Raw genomic sequence first — 21231 nt, 5'->3', positions numbered from 1 at the left:
AATGTGTTCTTCAAATTATAATAGAAGTACAATAAATTTAATAAACATTTTAGTTTGTTTTTTTAAAAAAAATATCCATTATCTCCAGTTTGTAGTATCAATTTTTTGCTTTGAATTTATCAACTTCCAGCTGAAGAATAACAAGGTAACACATCTCCAAACAAGTGGAGATGATGTCACAGCCATGACTGTGGGACAGGTGAGTAGGCTGATCCCACAGAACCTCTCCGGAAAAGGAGAGGAAAGGAGATTACCCACCTGTGCTCTGGATGACTGTCCCTCGCAAGGAGATCATGGGACAGCAGTTTGCCATGGGTTTAAGCACAAGTACATGAAGAGAAGCCAAGCCATCAAGCTGTCAACGGTGGTGGAGTTTTTTTTAAGGACACTGGATTTCTAATCACTTTTGGAAATTAACTATTTAACTATCTTAAGACTAATAGGGAACTTCAAAATGAGAAGCAAAATCATCTGGTGTGCTTAACTTCTTTGCAGAATAAAAGAAAACTATAAATCTAAGGTTTAAAGAATTTGAAATAAACCACAAAAAGCTAAATAAGAATTTAACTAAAATTTATAAATGAATAAAGGGACCACACAAATCTGGAATACTAGGACTTTTGCTATAAGATTTTGGAAATAATTATATATAAATAGCTAGCACCTTAGTGAGAACCAAATTGTTTAATCTAAAGCGGGTCTTCAAACTTGTCCCTTTTATGACACGGACTTCAACTCCCAGAATTCCTCAGCCAGGCATGCTGGCTGAGGAATTCTGGAAGTTGAAGTCCACAGTCATAAAATGGCCAGGTTTGAAGACCCCCTGATCTAAAGTCACAACAGAAATTTGAAACTTTGTGATTTCAGAAATTGGACACTAGAGGAGAACTAAAGATTCCAGATACAAAAGGAAAAACAAAAAGAGAAAAGCCTGCCTTTTATTTTAGGTCAGTATCAGTACTATTTTTATGGTTTCTGTTTATATAGTTGTTGTTTTTTTATCCCTTCATTGCTAGGCCCTTAATCTTTTGGAAATTCTGCAGTGACCGATCCTAAAATTGTCGTTTTTAGCTTCCTGAAAGCTGTCTGAAATGTGCTAGGAAGTACTATCCTGATACCTTTCTGTTGTGGGGTCCTTAGTGCTCTCTGAGCTTGGTTGTTTTCTTGCAGATATTTCATTAGCAAACTAAGTAATATCGGTGCTAGAAGAAAGTAGGATTTACTCTTATGTTTATATATTAGTGGCTTAGCCTATCAGTGTTGTTGGTTCCTTGATTAAGCTATTGTATACTGTAAGCCTGTTTGTCAGAGTTGGTAGTTCCTTGATTGAGGTATTGTTTAGAATAATAAAGAACAAAAACTGAAGAATAGCCTTGTATTGTCTTCTGATGTGTGTGTGTGTGTGTGTGTTATATATCAAAAGGCAACACAAGACTATTTTTTGTTATAGCCACTTGAGATAGCATATATGATATTTCCTGCTCATAGTTAATATTTATGAATCCCAAAAGGATAGTGCAGATGCTAACTAGAGTTTTAAAAGCTTTGAAAATTTGCCCCTTTGAGATCAGCCACAATCCAAGAATAGTGGTTAGGGATATGGTTATTATTATCTGGAGGATTCTTGTGGCTTTCTTGTGGCTGCACTGCAAATAATGGATAGCTTCGACTATGCCAGCTTCCCCACCAGATTTGCTCAAATTTGGCCAGATTAGTGGTGGAGTTTCCTCGTATTATGATACTGGGGCACTTCAAAACTGCCTTTTCTGGATGCAGAGTGAGAGGTGGCTTTGGAATGTATGCTCACCTTAATAACCATAGACATAATTCAGGTTATTGAGGGCCTAATGCACAGCAGGGGTCTCTAGAGTTGTTTTTATATTGGGATTGTGGTAAGATAATTTGGATATGGGGAAAATTAGGATCAGTCCCTTGTCATAATCAGATCACTTTTAGATGGCTTTGAAGTTCTCCACAGCCGTCTTCCATTTCAAGGAGGTAGGACCTGTTACATTATTCCACCCAAGTGGATCTGCTGAGGAGGCGTTTGAGATTTATTCTGAGGCTATAGTACAGTTTGGCTGAGATGTTAATTTAATTTAATTTATTAATATTTCTATACCGCCCTTCTCCCGAAGGACTCAGGGCGGTGTACAGGGCAAGAGTAAAATACAAAATTACAAAAGTTAAAAGTAATTAAATATATGCCCGTTAAAAGAACAATTAATACATAATAAATAACCCCAATAAAATAATAACCCCCCCCCCAATCCCCCCTCAGGCCAGGCCGGCTTGTTCGAACAAGTATGTTTTTAGGTCGCGGCGGAAGGAGCGGAGATCGGGCGCCATCCGGAGCTCAACTGGTAGCTGGTTCCATAATTCTGGGGCGCCCACAGAGAAAGATCTCCCCCTGGGGGCCACCAATCTACATTCTCTGACCGGTGGCACCCTGAGGAGGCCCTCTCTGTGGGAACGCACAGGGCGGAGGGAAGTTGATGACTAGTTGAAATAAATGAGGGATACCCTCCTAGACTTGGCCACTGCTTGAAAAAGCTGGTAGCTGCCATAGTTTGGAAGGCTTTTGTATATATCCTTCTTAGGTGCTAATTATGCATGCTTCTAGACTGAGGGGCACTATTCACCATCACTTATGCTTTGGTCAGCATCTGTCTCAGGGGTCCCCAACCTCCGGTCTGTGGACCGGTACCGGGCTGCGGCATGCCAGCAACTGGGCCGCGCAAACAAGCAGAGCCCCATCCGTGGGATGCAGGCATCACACAAAACCACACAGTCTCTGATCCACAAAGCCGGTCCCTGGTGCCCAAAAGGTTAGGGACCTCTGATCTATCTGGATTGTGGCAATGCTTTCTAGTAAGATTGATCTTGAGGATGGTTTGAAACTTGCAAATAATCTTGCAAGCAGAGCAGACAATTCTGGGGGTGCTTCAATAGTCCAATATAGCCTCTACATTATGAGCTGCATTGGGCTTCTGGGTGCAATTCAAGTTGCTGGTTATCAAAGCCCTCCATGGCACAAGGCTGCCTGTCTCCAATTATTTCTGCATATTCCATGAGATCTGACAGGGCGAGCATTCTCCAAGGATCTTTTATTAAACATTGTCATCTGATGGGAATCCAGAAGTATGCCTTCTCTGTCACAGAACCTGCCCTATGAAAAGCATACCTTCTGAGATTTAGATAGTCCTGAACCTACTGGCTTTTCGTAAAGTGTTGAAGACTAGTTCTCCTTCTGGACAGAGAACTAGATTGTCTGTCTTTGGCTGGTGTAATTGTATACCTTAGAGGAGGGGTAGGCAACCTTGGCTCTTTTATGACTCGTGGAATTCTGGCTCAGGAATTCTGGGAGTTGAAGTCCACGAGTCATAAAAGAGCCAAGGTTGCCTACCCTTGTCTTAGAGTCACCCAGGGGTGTGATGTGTTTTTGTAACTTTTTTAATTTACAGTTATTTTAAGAAATGGTTGTGTCAAGTGGGCAGTCCCAGAAACTGAATTAATAATTAATGCTAATTCCTCAGGCAGCCTTAGGTTGTTGTGTAAGTATTCTGATACCACAAGTAATGCTGCGTCAAATAGCTCTCTTAATTATGATTTTTTTTAAAAAACGTGCAACTTCTAGGAAAAGTTGGTCCTTGGGTGGATTTTGTATTAAGTCAGAAATAAAGGACAAATTCATAAACTTGTCAGGGAAAATAAGTATCTCTAAATAATACAAAATGCATAAATTTGCCTAATTAATATGAATATCTTTAAAGCTATTCTCTTAGGTTTGCCAGGGTTGATTAATCCTGCACTATGATAATGCTGCAGCCTTATGCTCATCCTCTGTAAGTGTCTTTCCCAACCTTCTTTCTCCAAATGTATTGCTCAAATTGGTTAAGAAAGATGTAGTCTAGTGCATGTGGGAAGGTTGGGGAAAGATGTTCTAGAAAATAAAGCATGCTGGTTATTTAGATGATGTTAGCCATGAATGAATGAAAACCTCCAAGACAATATAGTGATTTCTTAGACGTCATGAAATAATTTCAAGTTTTCTTCAATTTAATATTTTAAAGATATTAAACAGCCAATGTTGCACGTCAATGCCCCTATATTTGCAAAGATCAGCTCTTGTGACAAACTGAGTTTTAACTAAGCCAGGGTAGGCAGTAGTACCTGCTGTATCTGCTTATATTTTTCTTAACACCTAGTAAGATCTTTGTCCTACTTTAATTTGGGTGGCCAAGGGTATTCTTAAAAACAAAATTCACTTTAGAAATTGTCTCTGCTTTCTCAGAAAAAAGCCTGTGAAGCCTGGACAGTGAGTAGAAGATATCCTTAAGCACCTAGGAGTAGCAGAGAGAAACTCACCAATTTGCCTTCTACCAAAGGTGTGGCACGGGGTGAGTCGAGTCATATTGACAACGGCCGCCGCTTCTTAAAATCACTGGTTTTGTGATGAAGCCAGCAACATCTTCTCAAAATCCCAAAGTCCCAACTGGTTTGGAAGGATTACTTAGTCCTGCCATGAGCTAAGTAAGTGAGTTTGAGGAAGGTTTGAAACATTTCTGCTGGACTTCAGTGTTATATTGCGGAAGGAAGCAGCATTTGGTCAGCCATCAAAGGAAAATGTAACAAGAGAAGCAGAGGTATCAATGGACTGCGATCAAAACAGTCAAGAAAGCAGCCACAGTGATACAATCAAAGCACTGCCTGTTCCTTTATGTGCATTGCCCAATACCGCATGGTAAGCTAACCAATGAAACATTGGTCTGGTCTGCTCATCTTTAAGCAAAAGCATAAATTTAAAATGACCAAACAGGAACGCTATAGTTTGTCCACTCAAATGATGTAACTCGGGAAGAAATGGATGCTTTTCCTTCCAAAAAGTGTCCAAATAACAGGATATTTCAGATGAGATGGCTCATAGGATCAAATGGGCTGCTTCTTCCTAGAAGGCTTCATAGGTTTTAACTGAATTGGTTCCTGCTTCTTGGAGCGGTCATTTAATACCTTGAATGTGCCCTCTTGGAAGAGTATGCTAGTGCCATTAATAGGCCTCAGGAAATTGCTGCATTTTTTCATCTGATACATTTATAATGTGAAAGAGCTTAAAAGATTTTCTGCCTTCTCAGCTTTCTCCTGTCATGGTCATGTGTACTAGCCTGCTGAGTCATGAGAAACCAGCTGTGATTTAATTTTTAATTTATAAATAAATAAAGTAAACCTTGGGCACAAACTGAAGATTGTATGTTTCAAAAGCAGCACAGTTCCTTTGAAGGTTTGATAGGTATACAAATAGGAAACAGCAAGACATCTTTGATATTATAGCCGCAGATTTTGCTAGAAACTTTTCAGCAAAATGGAAAATGTAGTTTTACTGTAATTGCATCTTTTCCCCCCTCAACCCCCACGCCATTGAGAAACTTCTTGGGCCTCTTGACTTTTTAATTCACCATATTTAAAAGTGGCCAGTGTGACTGAGGTTAATATATAATCTGTTCAAAGTACTTTACATACTCAAATGAACTCTGCTTGTATTCATTTTCAAGCATTAAAACTATCACTCTTTTAAGGAAGGAATGGGGTGAAAAATGTTTTATACACCAGACTAATAGAATCCCTTCTAATCTAAATAACAAAGAAAAATCCAGCAGTATTCAACTTTTTAGCAATTTGGATATATGATGTTGTCATCCATCTATGTCATATAGCACAATGACAAAAATAAATGCGATCTACGTGCAAGGATAAACTTGATTTGGATAAAGACAGGAAAAGCAGGCCAAGTGTGAGACCTTGTATCAATTATGCATGTTTGGAAGCAGAACAGTTGACTTTTACACTAAAATGAAAATAAGTAAATTTAAGTATCAGATGTGGGGTGGGCCCATACAAATCTAGAATGTGAGAAATAACCTTTATAAATTGATCTGTTTTTTTTAAATGTGAATATTGATAAGATAATGTTTCTAGGTCATCCTTGTGGATGTAACTATGGAGCAGAGTCAATTAAATTGCAGTTGGGCCATTTGTAGTTCTCGTGGGAATCCAGTTATTGATATGTGTTTTGCACGTTCTATTTATTTATTAAATTTATATGCTGCTCATCTCACTGCAGTGACTTAGGTATTCTATTCATCAGGCCATCACATAATGCTAAAATGCAAAATAAAACTTATTTGGGCATAGAATGTTACATGAACACACTAAAATACAAAATACCACTTAAAATGCAGTACTGACAGGCTACTTCTGCTGACTGCAGCTGCCAGCAGTTCGACAGTTCGATTCTCAATGGCTCAAGCTGTCCAGCCTTCTGAGATCAGTAAAATGAGGACCCACCAATAGGCCGACTTTGTAAATTGCTTAGAGCGGGCTGTAAAGCACTGTGAAGTGGCATATAAGTACTACTGCTATTTGGGCATAAATGTTACCTGAACACAGCAACTTGTATTTTGTTAACTTTGGTTGTTAAGGGTTCAGTTTACAAAATGTATCAGCCGGTGATTCGATCATTAGAAATCAGTTGTGCAGCTAGAACATTATAACAGTGTGCTTCCTAATGCATCCCTTATTATTATAACAATATTCAAAAAGCAAAAATATGAGCTATGGAACGGTGTGAGGAAGATTGGGTAATCCCACCTGTACCCTTGGACCAATTCTTACCCTGTCCTTTGCCATGAACCTCTTAGGCAAGCTAAGAAAGATTTTTTTTTCTTTGTCTCAGGCTATGATTGTCAATTTGAATAGAGGAAGACTTACATAGGAAGACTTGACCTTTGGTAAAAGGATTGTGGAAATTATGTGTAAGAAGGACACATACATACATACATACATACATATATATATATATATGTCTCAAATGTTTGTTAACTATTTTTAGATTACCTTGCTAGGCCCCAAACATGGGACAAATCTTTATTTCCTGTGTCAGCCTAACCTGAAGGCCATCAACAGGCAGTAGTCACACCGGTGACAGCTCATATTTGTGTAAATTTTTTAAAATTGCTAACAAAGAATTAAGGGAGACTGATATGCATTTCAAACTTATTAGTTTTCATCAGTCAGCCATACCCTTCTGAGATCTCAGAAGGGTATGGCTGACTGATGAAAACTAATAAGTTTGAAATGCATATCAGTCTCCCTTAATTCTTTGTTAGCAATTTTAAAAAGAAATTTACATATATAATGCTCATCTCTGTTTCAAAGCCGAAGAGCCAGCACTTGTCCGAGGACGTCTCCGTGGTCATGTGGCTGGCATGACTAGACGCCAAAGGCGCACGGAACGCTGTTACATTCCTACCGTAGTGGTCCCTATTTTTCTACTTGCATTTTTACGTGCTTTCGAACTGCTAGGTTGGCAAAAGCTGGGATGAGTAACAGGCGCTCACTCTGCTACACGGCACTCAGGATTCGACCTGCCAAACTGCCAACGACAAGATCTGGTAAGAAAGAGAAATGAGGGGGAAAGTGGACTATTGTTATTAAAATAAGTCTTCACGTTTAAGAGAAAAGCATGTTCTCTCCCTCCCTCTCCAGCTTTCATTGCAGCCTTCTGTTTCATCCCAATAGAGTTTGAAAGAAGCGAGGCATTTTCTTCTTCGTTCTTAATAAATCTACTTCAAATACAATGGATAATTGCTAGCATTCAATGAGGGAGCTGGGCTCAGTTTTATTTTGCATTCACAACAATGTTTATTCTTCGGTTATTATAGTTTCTAATGAGATATCCTGCTATTTAATCACTCAGTATCCTTTTAATGCTTGGCTTGGAAGTCCAGGAACATTTAACTATTCTTTTAGGCCTCTAGATAGACTCTTTCTGATCTTTGAATTCTTAGAGGGAGCAACTTAAGTCAGCTTGTACATGGCAAATAATAGTCAAGATGGACAACGAACCAGGAAGTGGGATTCAGTGAAAAGAGACCGGCAGGTTCTTTCAGCAATTTAAGACACTGGATATTTCTTCAAGTATGCAAAGGGAAGAGGGGGAGGAAGAGGTAAATGCCTACTAGTCGTGCCAAAGGAAAATGAACGAAGGGCCTCTGTTATGGATCTCAAGAAAGCCTATGTACAGTATTAAGTATAATCCTCAATTTACGACCACAATTGAGGTAGTCCTCAACTTATGGCCACAATGGAGCCCAAGATTTCCATTGCTAAGCAAGGCAGTTGAGTAAGTGACGTGCAATTCTACGACCTTTTTTGCCACCGTTGTTAAGGGAACCACTGCAGTTGAGGGAACCGTGTCAATCCAGCTTCCCCCGTTGACTTTGCTCATCAGACGCTCCCTAGGAAAGCTGCAGATGACAATCTCTGGGATCCGGGATGCTGCAGTCATAAATACATGCCAGTTGCCAACCATCTCTAACTGAGGACATCTCTTACAGCAGGAAGCACAACTTCTGGGATGGCACAAGCGATTGGTTTGCCACCCCACTGTACCAGTTTTTACACTAAACAACAACAACAATAAATTCATTAAATATATATGTCTCCTAACTCCCAGCGACTATGGGCATTGATTTGGATATTGCTTTTTAAAAAAATAAATAAATCTCCAAACGCAGATCCTACTGCTGTAACCCTTGAGCAGGGAGGGCCTATAAAGCCCTTTCCAAAAATGCTCTGGTAATAGACTTAACTGGAGCAAATTCAAAAACTGGATGATCTCGAAAGGGCTTTGGAGAAGTTGACTTTTGCCGATCCTGCTGAACTGAACCACTGATGAGGTACCCGTAAACTGGCTTTCTTTATTGCCTTTGTTTTTCTCTTTTTGTATTGAATTCCTTATAGTCTTCTTTCCAGAGGTATTCTAAAATGATAGTTCTGTGTTTATTCATTTCAATTTATGTAATTGCCCATCTGAAAAACCTAACTCTAGGCAATTAATAACAATTAAGAATAAGATAAAAACATAACAATAACACAGATCATCATGGAAGATAAAAGACCAAAACAACGCAGCCACGATAGAGGTGGGTACCACAATAGAAAAGAGAACCAGGGAGAGATGGTCTTGACAAGAGAGGGCTTGACAAGGGACCACCAGCATCTTGAGCCCAGAAGTGTTCTTCAGCTGGCAATCACTGCAGCTTGTGGAACAAAGGTCAGTGTGCTGAATGAGGAGTCCATATAACTGCCCACCCCACTGCATTTGGTACTAGCTGAAGCTTCTACATACTTTTCAAGGACAGCCCTATGTATAACACATTGTAGTAGTCCATTTGGGAGGTGACCCAAGGCATCAATGACCATGTTCATGGTCCAGGAACAGGCATAATTGGTGCATAACATGTAACTGTGCAAAGGCCCTTGTTGCCCCAACTACTATGCTCTTGGAGCAGGAGCTGTAAGTCCAGGATGACCCCCAAATTGCACCAGTTCGGTCTGGAGTACTGCAAGGCGATCCACAACTAAAGATGGAAAGTCTCTAGACCCATCTGCTCCTGCTAGGGTTGAGTTGAAGTCTCTTGTTCCCTATTCAGACCCCTGCAGGAAAGTGGCACAAATGCTGCCCTCTGGATACATCTTTGGTGGAAATGGAGGCAGCCTTGAAAAATGTAGTTCTTGATGCACAAAAGTTGAAGTGTCAGCCCTCTCCCACTTAACTCTCCTACACAGATAGGACAGAATTTACAAATAGAGAAAGGGCTTGTTGTCTGCAGCTTGGATCAACTGCTTTGTCAATGTTTCAAAGTAAGACTGGTCCCTATAGAAAGGAAGTGGGTTTTCACGCAACAAACTGCACTTAGCCCTGCTTGTAGAAACTCGTGAGTAAAAGCAAATCTGCACTTTTGTTATTTGAAGCAGTTCATCTGCAAGCATGTGCTGACTCAGCTCAGTTACCAGGATGCAATTCAAGCAGCCCACAGCGGGTTGTGATTTGGTCAAGGTTGTCACAATGATAGCAGGGAGAGCATGCTAATTAATTTTCTCCAGCTGGTTCTCGTGGCAAATACTGTATAATTCAAGACCTGAGTCAGCTGGACTCCAAGCGTTTGACCCACATTTTTGTGGCATTCTTGCTGAGCAGAATTTCCCAAAGTTGCGAGTTCTAGCTTGCATATCTCTGAGTCTCCAGTTAATTCACAATTTCTTTTTCCCTAGAGACATTTCAGTTCTCTGCTATAATTGAATATTGATTATTGAACGTGGGAATTCCCTTGAATGTTAGTCAAAGGAAATACGTTTCAAATACACATTGGTGATGAATGTAAGCTAAAGTAAACCACATGTTCAGCTACTAGGAAAAAGGATGAATTCAAGGTATTTTGGTGTAGAATGAAATGATTATACAATGTATAATGAATGCACAGTTATTAAGTACAATTAAGTAAAATGTCAATATAATGTCCTCATGTGGATGTTAGGTTCTGAGGGTGGGATTAAAATTCATGTGAAAATTGTAATAGAGCTGCAGTGCATAGTATATTCAAAAAAATCAGAAAAGTGCCTTTGTTTCAAATGATATCTATGAATTCAAGCTGAAGTAATAATATTCTAATAGTATAATGTTCTAACGTTAGGGACAGTGATGGGCAAACAAGTGGTGACAGTTATTGTTTTAAGATTTATGATAATAGGAGAGAGATTTTTTGTTGTTGTTTGCTTTGTAGCAGACCTACAATAACTGACACACAAAAATTAAGAAACCCCAAATTCCTCAGAAGACATGTTGAAAACCTCCCAATTTGAACACTTCATAAGAGGCTTTTGAAAGAGCTACTGAATTTAGGATGTTTCCAGATGTGGGTTTCAACAATTATTTTCCCCCGTCTTCCTCACCATTTTTCCCTGCTTATTTTTTCTGTGTTTTTGTTTATCAGAAAAGAACTGAGGGAGAATAATATGGAATAGCTGAGAAATATCTTTTGACTGGTAGCACTGGGACATTTATATGTGAAAGCTTCTTGATGTCCACAGTAGTCATCAGTGTAGCTACAATGTCAGACATGTCAAACACAAGGCCCGGGGGCCAGATCCGGCCCGCAAAGTGGTTTCATGTGGCCCGCGAAGCCATCCTGGAAACAGTGAGGGAACGGCCCCCACTGCCTTGGCCCTGGCCCAGAGACCCTCCTTCTGCCAGAGACCCTCAGATCTGTCCCACTCCTGCCCGGGCCCCCATAGGCACCCTTGATGCGAATGATGTAGAGCTGGCCACGCCCACCCAGTAGGCCATGCCCACCCTGGCCACACCCACCTGGCCCCCTGAGGGCAACCGCAATGCTGATGCGGCCCTCAATGAAATTGAGTTTGACACCCCTGAGCTACATAAATGGGGTCAGTCATACATCTAATAGGAAGGTAGACATATGGTATTCCATTAACTGAATAGTCAACCAAGAAACGATAGATGGAAACTGATCAAAGAGATTAGCAGCCTGGAATTAAGGAGAAACTTCGTAACAATGAGGACAATCAACCAGTGGAACAGCTTGCCTTCAAAAGTTGTGGATGTTCCATCACTGGAGGCTTTTAAGAAGAGACTGGACAGCAACTTGTCTGGAATGGTATAGGGCTGTGGTGGCGAACCTATGGTATGAGTGCCACAGGTGGCACGCAGAACCTTCTCTGTGGGCACGCACGCCATCGCCCCAGTCCTAGGCCTTCAGCTGGGTTTTATAAAACCTTTTCGCTTTAGGCCTCCACCGCCATGTGCAAAAAAAAAAGGTTCAATCAATCAATTTCAACTTCTTGCAGGAAAAAAAATCTCACAAAGTTGGAATTGATTGATTGAATTTTTTAGTGCCACCCAGTCTGCTGTTACCACTGCAACCACACCCACCCAATGGCCACACCCACCCAATGGGCCACACCCACCCAATGGACCACGCTCACCTGGCACCCGACGATACGTAAGTGGGTTTTGGGCTGCAGTTTTGGCACTCGGTCTCTAAAAGGTTCACCATCACTAGTATAGGGTCTCCTTGAGCAGGGCTGAGTTAGATCTCAAAGGTCCCTTTCAACTCTGTTAGTCTGAATTATCCAGAATTTTCAAACTTGAGTTGATTTGGTGCATTCCTTTGTGGAGTATGGAGTCCTAATATGAAAAGAACATATTTCTTCAGGGGGGTCTATCTAAAAGTGTAAACTATATACTGTATGAAGTAGAGTAAATAAGTGCACTAATTCCGCATTTCTCTCCCTGTGTTCACAGGCAGGGAGGTTGGTATGTCAGTTGGGAGACTAAAGTGGTTGTGCAGTTGGTTTTATCTTGGCTGATTGTGTATGTTGTGATTTTTGCTGGTTTGAAATGTTATCAGCCTCACAGAGTTGTTTGAGATGAGCAAGCTGAATACCCGGAATAAAATTAAATAAAAATGAAGAGAGAATGGAAACCCATGCTGAGAAAGCAGAGGATTGAACTACCCTCTTCCCATATCCCAATTACTTTCTGCTAAAAAAACTAAGTTGGTTAAGCTGCTATAAAAGACAGTAGAATTGTTGAGACTACTCCCCCAGCTTTTCCTACTCTTTAGTGGCAAATGCAGCCACTGTAAATGGGAGCTGCATAGTCCCTGGTGTGTGTGTGTGTGTGTGTGTGTGTGTGTGTGTGTGTGAGAGAGAGAGAGAGAGAGAGAGAGAGAGAGAGAGAGAGAGAGAATTATCCACAAAGGTTAAATGCACAAAAATCAACTATTACCCACACACACACACCTCGTACTTGCTGGGGGTTCTTTCATCACGTAGTAACTAAGCCTCCCCCGAATTGCCACAGGCTTGGCATGTTACGTTTTCTCAGCAAAAAGCATTGAGGAAATCCTTAGTGGAAATCTTAACAGGAAGAGGAAACGAGCGGATGTGATGAATCAAAGCACAGAAGGAATAAAGGAAGGAACTCTATTTACTCCCACTATTGGCTTTCAAATAATTGACACAAGTGTTGAAACTCACGCTCCCAGGACACTGACTTCAAATTTCCACCACCCACCTTACCTCAGGAAGATATGAGCTGTACGGGTAGGGTCTGGCAATAGACTGACTGCAGAGAATGCCCAAAATTTCTAAATATACTCATCTGACTCTTAAAATCTTAAGCTGCCTGAAAGTTCAAAGCTACACTATCAAATCTTTGTGGAAAACTAAATGGGACTTCTGTCATTAAAGTTGCTTTTCCACAAGTTAGTGCCTTTCACGTACATACTTAACCTATACTTTTCCAAAGGAGCTGAGTGTCCATCATTTCTCCACTCACATTCCTGTGAAGTAGATTATATTCAGAAATGGTGGTTACTCAATGGTCACCCTTCACAGATGACTCGGATTTTAATCTGGTACTCCCCTCCTTCTTCAAGTTCAGATTTAAATGGGCTACACTAGTTTTGTCTGCCACCTTTAGGCCCCCACAAGTACCCGTAGTAGAGACTCACGTCCTATATAGTTACATTTAAAATACTTGGATATGAAATAGGTTTTTGCTTTTCCAGCAGGTCTTCTAGACAATGGTGGGTACAAGGGTGTCCATGTGTTTTGCCATATTACCCGGGAAATATATTAAAAGAACAGCAGAGAGCTGCCGGAGACACTCCCACATAGTTAACCAAGGAGCAGGGGGTTAGGGGGTTTGTGACTTATAGCTTTCTACCTCTTTGCCTTCTCTTGCTTCAATGACTTCTTCAGTGGCTGCTAAGGTGGGAAATTTGAGGATATGCAACTAGCCCTGATCTCTGAATCAATCACAGTAGACTTGCTAGATATGGAAAAACAACCTGCTAGACATTTGCTCCAAGGGCTGGATTTTGCTGAAAAGATAAGCAGCTTTTTGTCCTTGAATTAGTTGTGAGGGTTTCAACGAAAAGGGCTGTAAAATAAGTGCATCTTATGGCACAATTCTTCCAAATCCTATTCTTCATTCTATCCAATTATCTTCTTTCTTCTTGAGCATTCTAAAAGTTATAAAGAGCTGAATTTCAACAATTGTGGAAGATGGATTGCTTTGCTGTTTTGACATACCTTGTCTTCCTCTGCTTAATAGCTTTGACAGGAAACAAATGATGGATTAAAAAAATAGGGCAAATTACCACCAACACTATTGATTTAGGTCAGTCTGCCCCAAACAGACTGCCCCATCCTCCAGATGTGTTGAGGCTGCTACTCCCAGAATTTTAGCCATCTTGGCCTGGATGGAGAATTTTATGTGTTGTGGTTCAACTCTGAGTGTCATGATGTTCAATTGGAGGATACTTGTAACCACTAGATGAGATGGGCAGCACATAAATCTAATAAGTAAAATACCAGTTTGGAGAGTCTGATACAGACAGCAGACAGGAATCTTATGCTTCTCCCATGAATGATCTGGGCCAGTTGTAATGGGAAAGGAATATGTTTTGGTGGGAACACTAAAAAGGGCTCCATTGATCTTTCATCTAATTCCCAGGGGATTGAAAATAATCCAAAAGAGTACAAGCACTGTGTTTGATCAAACTCTATGCTAAGTCAGCTGTTATACGAATACCAATTGCTTGGGTGACATCCATCTGCATACACCTGTTGACAAAACAAACAGAGAAAAGGGAGAATGAATATGCCTAAAAGGGGTGGACTAGAGAGAAAGAACTAAAGGAAGAAAAATACATACCTTCTCTTCTGTTCTTCTCTCTCATTACAATGTTTCAGACCAAGATTCTCTCCTCAATACTGAGTTCAACTACTCTCCACCCTTCCTTATTTCAGTGAAAGCTAAAATTATCGCCATTTTTGGTGCCTATCATGCTGAGCAGATTTTACACATCCTGAAGCTATGCTCAGTACCAAGGTGAAGACCATAGTAGTATCTTCTAGTTTGTCTCACTCATGAGTTGGGGACAAATAAAGGCAACATCATACAGCCATGGCAAAAAAAAAAGTTTGTATTGTGGTTAGTGGGGAAGGGCCCTGCTTCTAATTATGCAAACCCTTTGGAGCTTCACTCAAAGTCAAGTTCAATGACTGGAACTCATTTCCTTCTGTTTATATTTTAAATGTGGAACTCCACTTGATTTTCTCTCCAGCCTGAGGCCAAATAAAGGTTTTTATCCAAAATAGCAAAGCTAATTAACAAGAGATAAGTACTGCAGATAAAAACACAAATTCCAGATGCAGAACATCGAGATATCTATTATAGGTATGCCAATTAATCATTCAGCCTTCCAATTCGGAATGTCATCACTGAGGTGCAAATTTATGCACACTTGGCCAACATGCAAAAATCTAAGAATGTATTCCAAGAAGCAGCAAAAAAAGGTTTCTGTATTACTCGTGGGCTTGCATGAGAAGAGTATTAACCTTGTAGGGATACAATGTAGATACTGCTTAAGACCACGAGCCATGTTCTTTCTCCTTCTCCTCCTCCTCCTCCTCCTCCTCCTCCTCCTCCTCCTCCTCCTCCTCCTCCTCCTCCTCCTCCTCCTCCTCCTCCTCCAAAGGAGATAAGAAGGTATGGACAACAAGTACTGTTACATTCTTAAAGTTTTAAAGACTGTGTGTTTTTATGAAAGGGTTATTTTGCCATTTAAAATTCCACTTGATTTCATTGGCAAAATACTTTTTTCCAATATTAAAAAGATTCCTTTTCCTCAAGAACGGGGACATTTTATCAGAGCATGGCAAATAACTTCAGTCAAGTTTTATGGTCTACTAATTTCAAAAGAAGACATTTCCCTAACAGGTCAGGTTGTAATTTGGCACATTTTTACTGAAGAATTTGAAATAAACATCTTAAGAATGGGCTGCAATTAATTGAATTCTTCTGACTGTGACATGGGGATGTTTTTGCATTTAACTATTTTGGCTTTCTACCTATGTTAGAAGAACAGTTATTTTTTAATAGTGGAAATTGAATTAGGCATAAAGAAAAAAAATAACATTACTGCTAAACATTGAAAAGAGAAAATGGTCTTGGAAGTGACTGGGAAGTGAGTATTTTTTCTGGGTGGAGAAATTGGCTATTTTGCATTCTTGGCAAAAGATCAATCCTTTATACTAGAGTATTTCTGTTTACTATTTTGAAATACAAGATTTTTTTTCCTAGCCAAGAATAGCCATTTAATAGGCTTTAATGTCAGGATTTGGCAATGTGAAGATAAAAATTCTTTTCTGTTTTTCAAATTCTGATCATCTTATTTCCATCTTAGTTGCCAAAGTGGATAGAAACAAAGAGAAGTCAAGAGCCAGAAACTTACATGACAGAAGCTGGGAAAATACTTGATTAAGGTTAATAAGGGAGCACATTCTTAAAGATGGTGATAGTAAGCCATTTCTCAGTGTGACCTTGAAGTCCCCAGCAATCAAGACAGCTTACTTTTTCAGCATACAAAATCCATTTTAATCTATTTCTCAGACAACTTTATTAATTCTGTATTAATTAAGTTTATGAATCAATTATCATTCTGCATTTTTTTTAAAAAAAATATCTAAGTTTCCTCTTGCCTTTGGTCCATGTCTTCATAATTCGACATCTGGAACTGAATTAGAACAAACGTCTGGATGTATTAGACTAGTTCAAGTATGTTGTCTGCTGAGTTTTGATTTTTCCTACACTTTTATTGTTACCCAGGCATAAACCCAGATAATAAACACAAATTGGCCTTTGCTGTGAAGCTAAAATTTTAAAACAAGTCAAAGATGCTATATAATCTATAAAATTTAAATGTCAAATTTTTATGAACGTAGGGTACCTTGCTAGCGGATCTTTTATTAGTCAAAATAAAGGTAAAGGTTTTCCCTGTCCAGTTGTGTCTGACTTAGGGAGTGGTGCTCATCTCTGTTTCTTAGCCAAGGGAGCCAGCATTGTCCGAAGACATTTCTGTGGTCGTGGCCAGCATGATTATTATGCCAAGGAACGCTGTTACCTTCCCAATGAAATGGTACCTATTTATCTATTCACATTTGCTGGTTTTTTTGAACTATAATTGGCAGGAGCTGGGGAAAGTTAAACAAGAGCTCACTCCATTGAACCCAGGTTGTCAGCTTTCCAGCTGACAAGCCTAGCATCTTTCAAAACTACATTACTTGAAGGGCCATTTCATACTGTAATATAATAGTGAAGATACATTTCTAAGGAACTGATTGGCTTTCTATTAATTCAAATGCTAGAAGAGGCTATGCTTGCAGGGTAATGGGACCCTGCATGTACTGTATCCCTTCTGTGGATATAACAATGACTCTAAACATGATGCAATTGACCTCCCGGGTGCTTTAAAAACTGGCATAACAAAAACAGCTTTAAAATCACTTCTGGAGATGTTTGGAGTGAAAAATTACTTCGTAAGTAGCAGCACAACTATAGCACCAACACAATCATATTTGATCCAACCTTCTTTCCCAAATGTTGAGGTAGCTATCACCTGTGGAATATTTTAGACTAATCTGGCTCCACAGGCCCTCCCTTGTTCTTTTGGAATTGATATGGTTAACATCTTAACTTGGCTCTCTAAAGGTGATTGGCTGATTAGACCAAGTCTGACAGTACAGGAGGATATTAGCTTCATGTGGTGAGCACTGCTTGGTCCACCTCAATATTGAGTTTCATCGGAAAGATTTCAAATATGTGACCCCAAACATTTGGCCTCATATTGAGACTCTGAGCTTTTTTCACTGAGAATCTTGGCCTCCTGTTACAGCTGTAATCTGATCCATTTAATGGAATGTGTAAGAATTTTCAGCTGTCCCAGCCCCATAAAAAATACTAAGATTAGGTCATGAGGTGTCCTATACGTATGTAGGACAAAAGAGAAAATATTGAGTCTGTTTTCTTCGTTTTATATATCCAGCAGGTCTTTGTGTGCGCAAGACATTAAATAATCAATTTCGTCTCTAAAGCTTTGTGAAAAGTTGTCAAAGATTACTCCTGGGACTTTTACTAGCTTCCTGGCTAGTCCTCATCACTAAAATATATCAGACAAATGCTTGCTTTGATTTGCAAGCTGGGGCAGAGATTGCCTGAAAAATCTTGAGCATCTCAGAAACTGTCAACAATAATTCCACTTCAGATCTAAGTCAACAGCATTATTACATTACTACAGCATGAGTTCTAATGCTTATGAACAATTAATTCACCTGTACTTCTCCCATCCTGAAAGATGTGTTCACACAACCTAATTTCATATAGTAGTTCTGGAAGTATATACCGTGTTTTCCCGAAAGTAAGGCTAGCCAGAAAATAAGCCCTAGCTTGATTTTTGGAGATAGGACTAATATATGCCCTACCCCAAAAATAAGCCCTAGTTTGGGGGCAAGAGACACACTGAAAAATCAAGCTAGGGTGGGGGTGTGGAGCTGCCCCATGCCCCCCGCATCCTCTTACCTTGCAGCCAGACCTCTCCTCGCCCGCCCACTTATTCTGTGGCGTCTTCTACAGCCAGGCCTGCATTTCTCAGTCACAGGCCTTTCCGGAAGGCCTCTGCAGCCAAGAACTGAGCTATGTATTAAGTCCATAGCTTGTTTCTGCAAGACCTCTGCAGCCAAGAACAGAGCTATGGATTGAATCCATAGATCGGTACTCGGCTGCAGAGGTCTTCCGGAAAGGCCTGACTGAAAAATGCAGGCCGAAATGCAGCTGCAGAATGAAGCTGCTCCTTTGGCCACAAAGGAAATGGACCTGCTGGGCAGGGCTGTCGGTGGTAGAGGTGAGTAAGACATCCCCTGAAAATAAGACCTGGTACTTCTTTTGGAGGCAAAAAAAAATAAATAAGACCCGGTCTTATTTTTGAGGAAACATGGTATTCACCCTTTTATTGACAGATCCCATCCCTTTTCTGCAGAAAATGCCTAGTTTGCTGTAAGCCCTTGCAGCAGGTGAATTAACCTTCTTTTGTGATGCCATAAGACTTTGACCATTATACTGCACTGGTAAGGCGACAATTGGAATACTTGCATCCACTTCTGGCTACCATGATACAAAAAAGATGTTGAGACTGTAGAACGAGTGCAGAGAAGAGCAACAAAGAAGATTAGTCAACTGAAGTCTAACCATTATGATGAATGGTTGCAAGAACTAGTTAAGACAAAAAAAACTTATAAGTTCAGGACATTTGCCGAAGATTTTGTATTAGTTTTAGAAGATCCACTATTTATTTTTATTTTTATTACATTTATATCCCGCCCTTCTCCGAAGACTCAGGGCGGCTTACAAGCTTAGCAGTAGCCTTCATTCTATGTATATGCCTGCTTGTTAGGGCTTTCGCCCCCCCTCCCAAGCGGCATTATTACAAAGTCAGCTTAATTGCCCCCAACAATCTGGGTCCTCATTTTACCTACCTCGGAAGGATGGAAGGTTGAGTCAACCTTGAGCCTGGTGGGATGCGAACCTGCACTAGTTGCAGGCAGCTGGTGTTACTTAAGGAGGCATTAGCCCTCTGCTCCACCAAGGCTCTTCTAGAGGGTGTAGAAGCATTAATTGGAAAATTAAAGGACTTTGGTATGTTATTAGGTTTTAAGATTAATAATAAGACAAAAATCTTAACAAAAATAAAATACTAATAAAAATTAATGTTTTACCAAGAGTGATGTTTTTGTTTCAGACACTGTCTACAGTATTTTGATCACTGATGGACCATTTAAACAATTGCAATATATGTATTTACATTTATATGATAAGGGAACAAAACCACGAGTTAAATGTAAAACGTTACGAGATGTGAAGAAAAGTGGAGAATTGGGCTTACTAGATCTGAAATTGCATTTTACTTCTTGGTGTTTGATTGGGATGAAAAATATGCTGAGAAGCAAGAGAATTATAGAATTGGAAAATCATAGCCTGAGGTTTAGATGACATGGATATTTATGATACAATAATGTAGATTTCAACAATCATTATATTAGACGAGCCATATTATAAATATGGAATAGATATAAACCCAGCATGACATTTTACCATGTTTGGTGGCAATTTTAAAAAGTTTAACAGTTTTAGATTCAAATACATATTTTGATACCGAGGATTTTAAAGATTAATATTCAGTTGAAACTAGAATGTGTCCATTTATGATTAATGGATTGTTAGAAGAAACGCCAGGGGATTATTGCCACATAAGATTACTGAATCAAGATTATTATATACAGAGAGATTAAAAGATTTGATACTTTATGTTTTGAAAGAATGGTTGGGGAAACTGACAGATCTTGGATAAACTTCAGCAATTAGAGAAAAGACACTTTACATTATTGGTGACTGGAAACTATTTTTACACTTTTTCAACATTTTTTTTTAAAAAAATCACAAATATTGATTTATGCCTTTGATGAGTACAAGGATAGATAACAAAAAGAAGAGTATTATGATGTAGCTTTAGAATGAGAGGTTAAATTGAGAATTGTACTTATAACTGCTGTGAAGAATATCAGAAGCCACTTTTTGTATCTTTTCTTTCTTTTCTCTTCTCTTTTTCTTAAACTTTTTTCTTTTCTTGCACTTTGCCTTCTTTCATTTCTTTCTCATTTTTCTTCCTTACTTTATATTCATTTGGATTAATTTTTATCTTTTTAAAAAGTTTCCATAAAAACCTTATTTAAAAAGGAATTCAGTCTATAAAAAATATTTGCATGAAATAGAGACCTATTTTCCTACTCCAACCAGGCCGTAACTGCTCATTGCCAATTCAAGGAACTTTGGTTTCCCTTCTTATGGATCCTGATCTCTGAAATAGACTAGGTAGCCACAAGTAGTCCTCAACCTACGGCTACAATTGAGCCCAAAATTTATGTTGTTAAATGAGACATTTGTTAAGTGAGTTCTTCCCCATTTTTACAACTTTTTTGCCACAGTTGTTAAGTGAATCACTTCAGTTGTTAAATTAGTAACACGGTTGTTAAGTGAATCTGGTTTTCCCATTGACTTTACTTGTCAGAAGGTTGCAAAAGTTGATCACGTGCAATCATCATGAGTCAGTTGCCAAGCATCTGAATTTTGATCACATGATCATGGGGATGCTGCAAAGGTCATAACTATGAAAAACAGTCATGTCATATTTTTCAATACTGTTGTAACTTTGAATGGTCACTAAACAAACTGTCGTAAGTCGAGGACTGCCTGTATTCTAACAGTGGTCATCCTGAAATATAAGCATATATCTGGATAATCATTACATTGCAATAGTAAATCAAAGACACTATATATTGGTAGCCTTTTTTTTCTTTTTCAGTTCAGATATAGGACTTTTCCAAAGAGGAAGTTGCTTCTCAAAGATAAAGAACAATCCTCCTTAAAGTATAATTTTCATTACTCTATGCAAGAGTGTATTGGCACAA

The 21231-nt window shown here is 39.4% G+C and overlaps 1 long non-coding RNA gene across 1 annotated transcript; it reads left to right on the top strand.

Moving 5' to 3' along the window:
- Positions 1-150: 150 nt before the first annotated feature.
- Positions 151-7569, top strand: LOC308661456. Its single transcript, XR_014024954.1, has 4 exons — positions 151-947; positions 4295-4744; positions 7360-7448; positions 7543-7569. It is a non-coding gene; the product is annotated as an uncharacterized lncRNA (long non-coding RNA).
- Positions 7570-21231: the final 13662 nt, after the last annotated feature.

This window comes from Vipera berus (assembly GCF_964194415.1).
Source record: "Vipera berus genome assembly, chromosome: 2".
NCBI classification, from domain to species: Eukaryota; Metazoa; Chordata; class Lepidosauria; order Squamata; family Viperidae; genus Vipera; species Vipera berus.
Note: the sequence above shows the minus strand (reverse complement) of the source record. Positions and strands in the feature narration are given on the sequence as shown.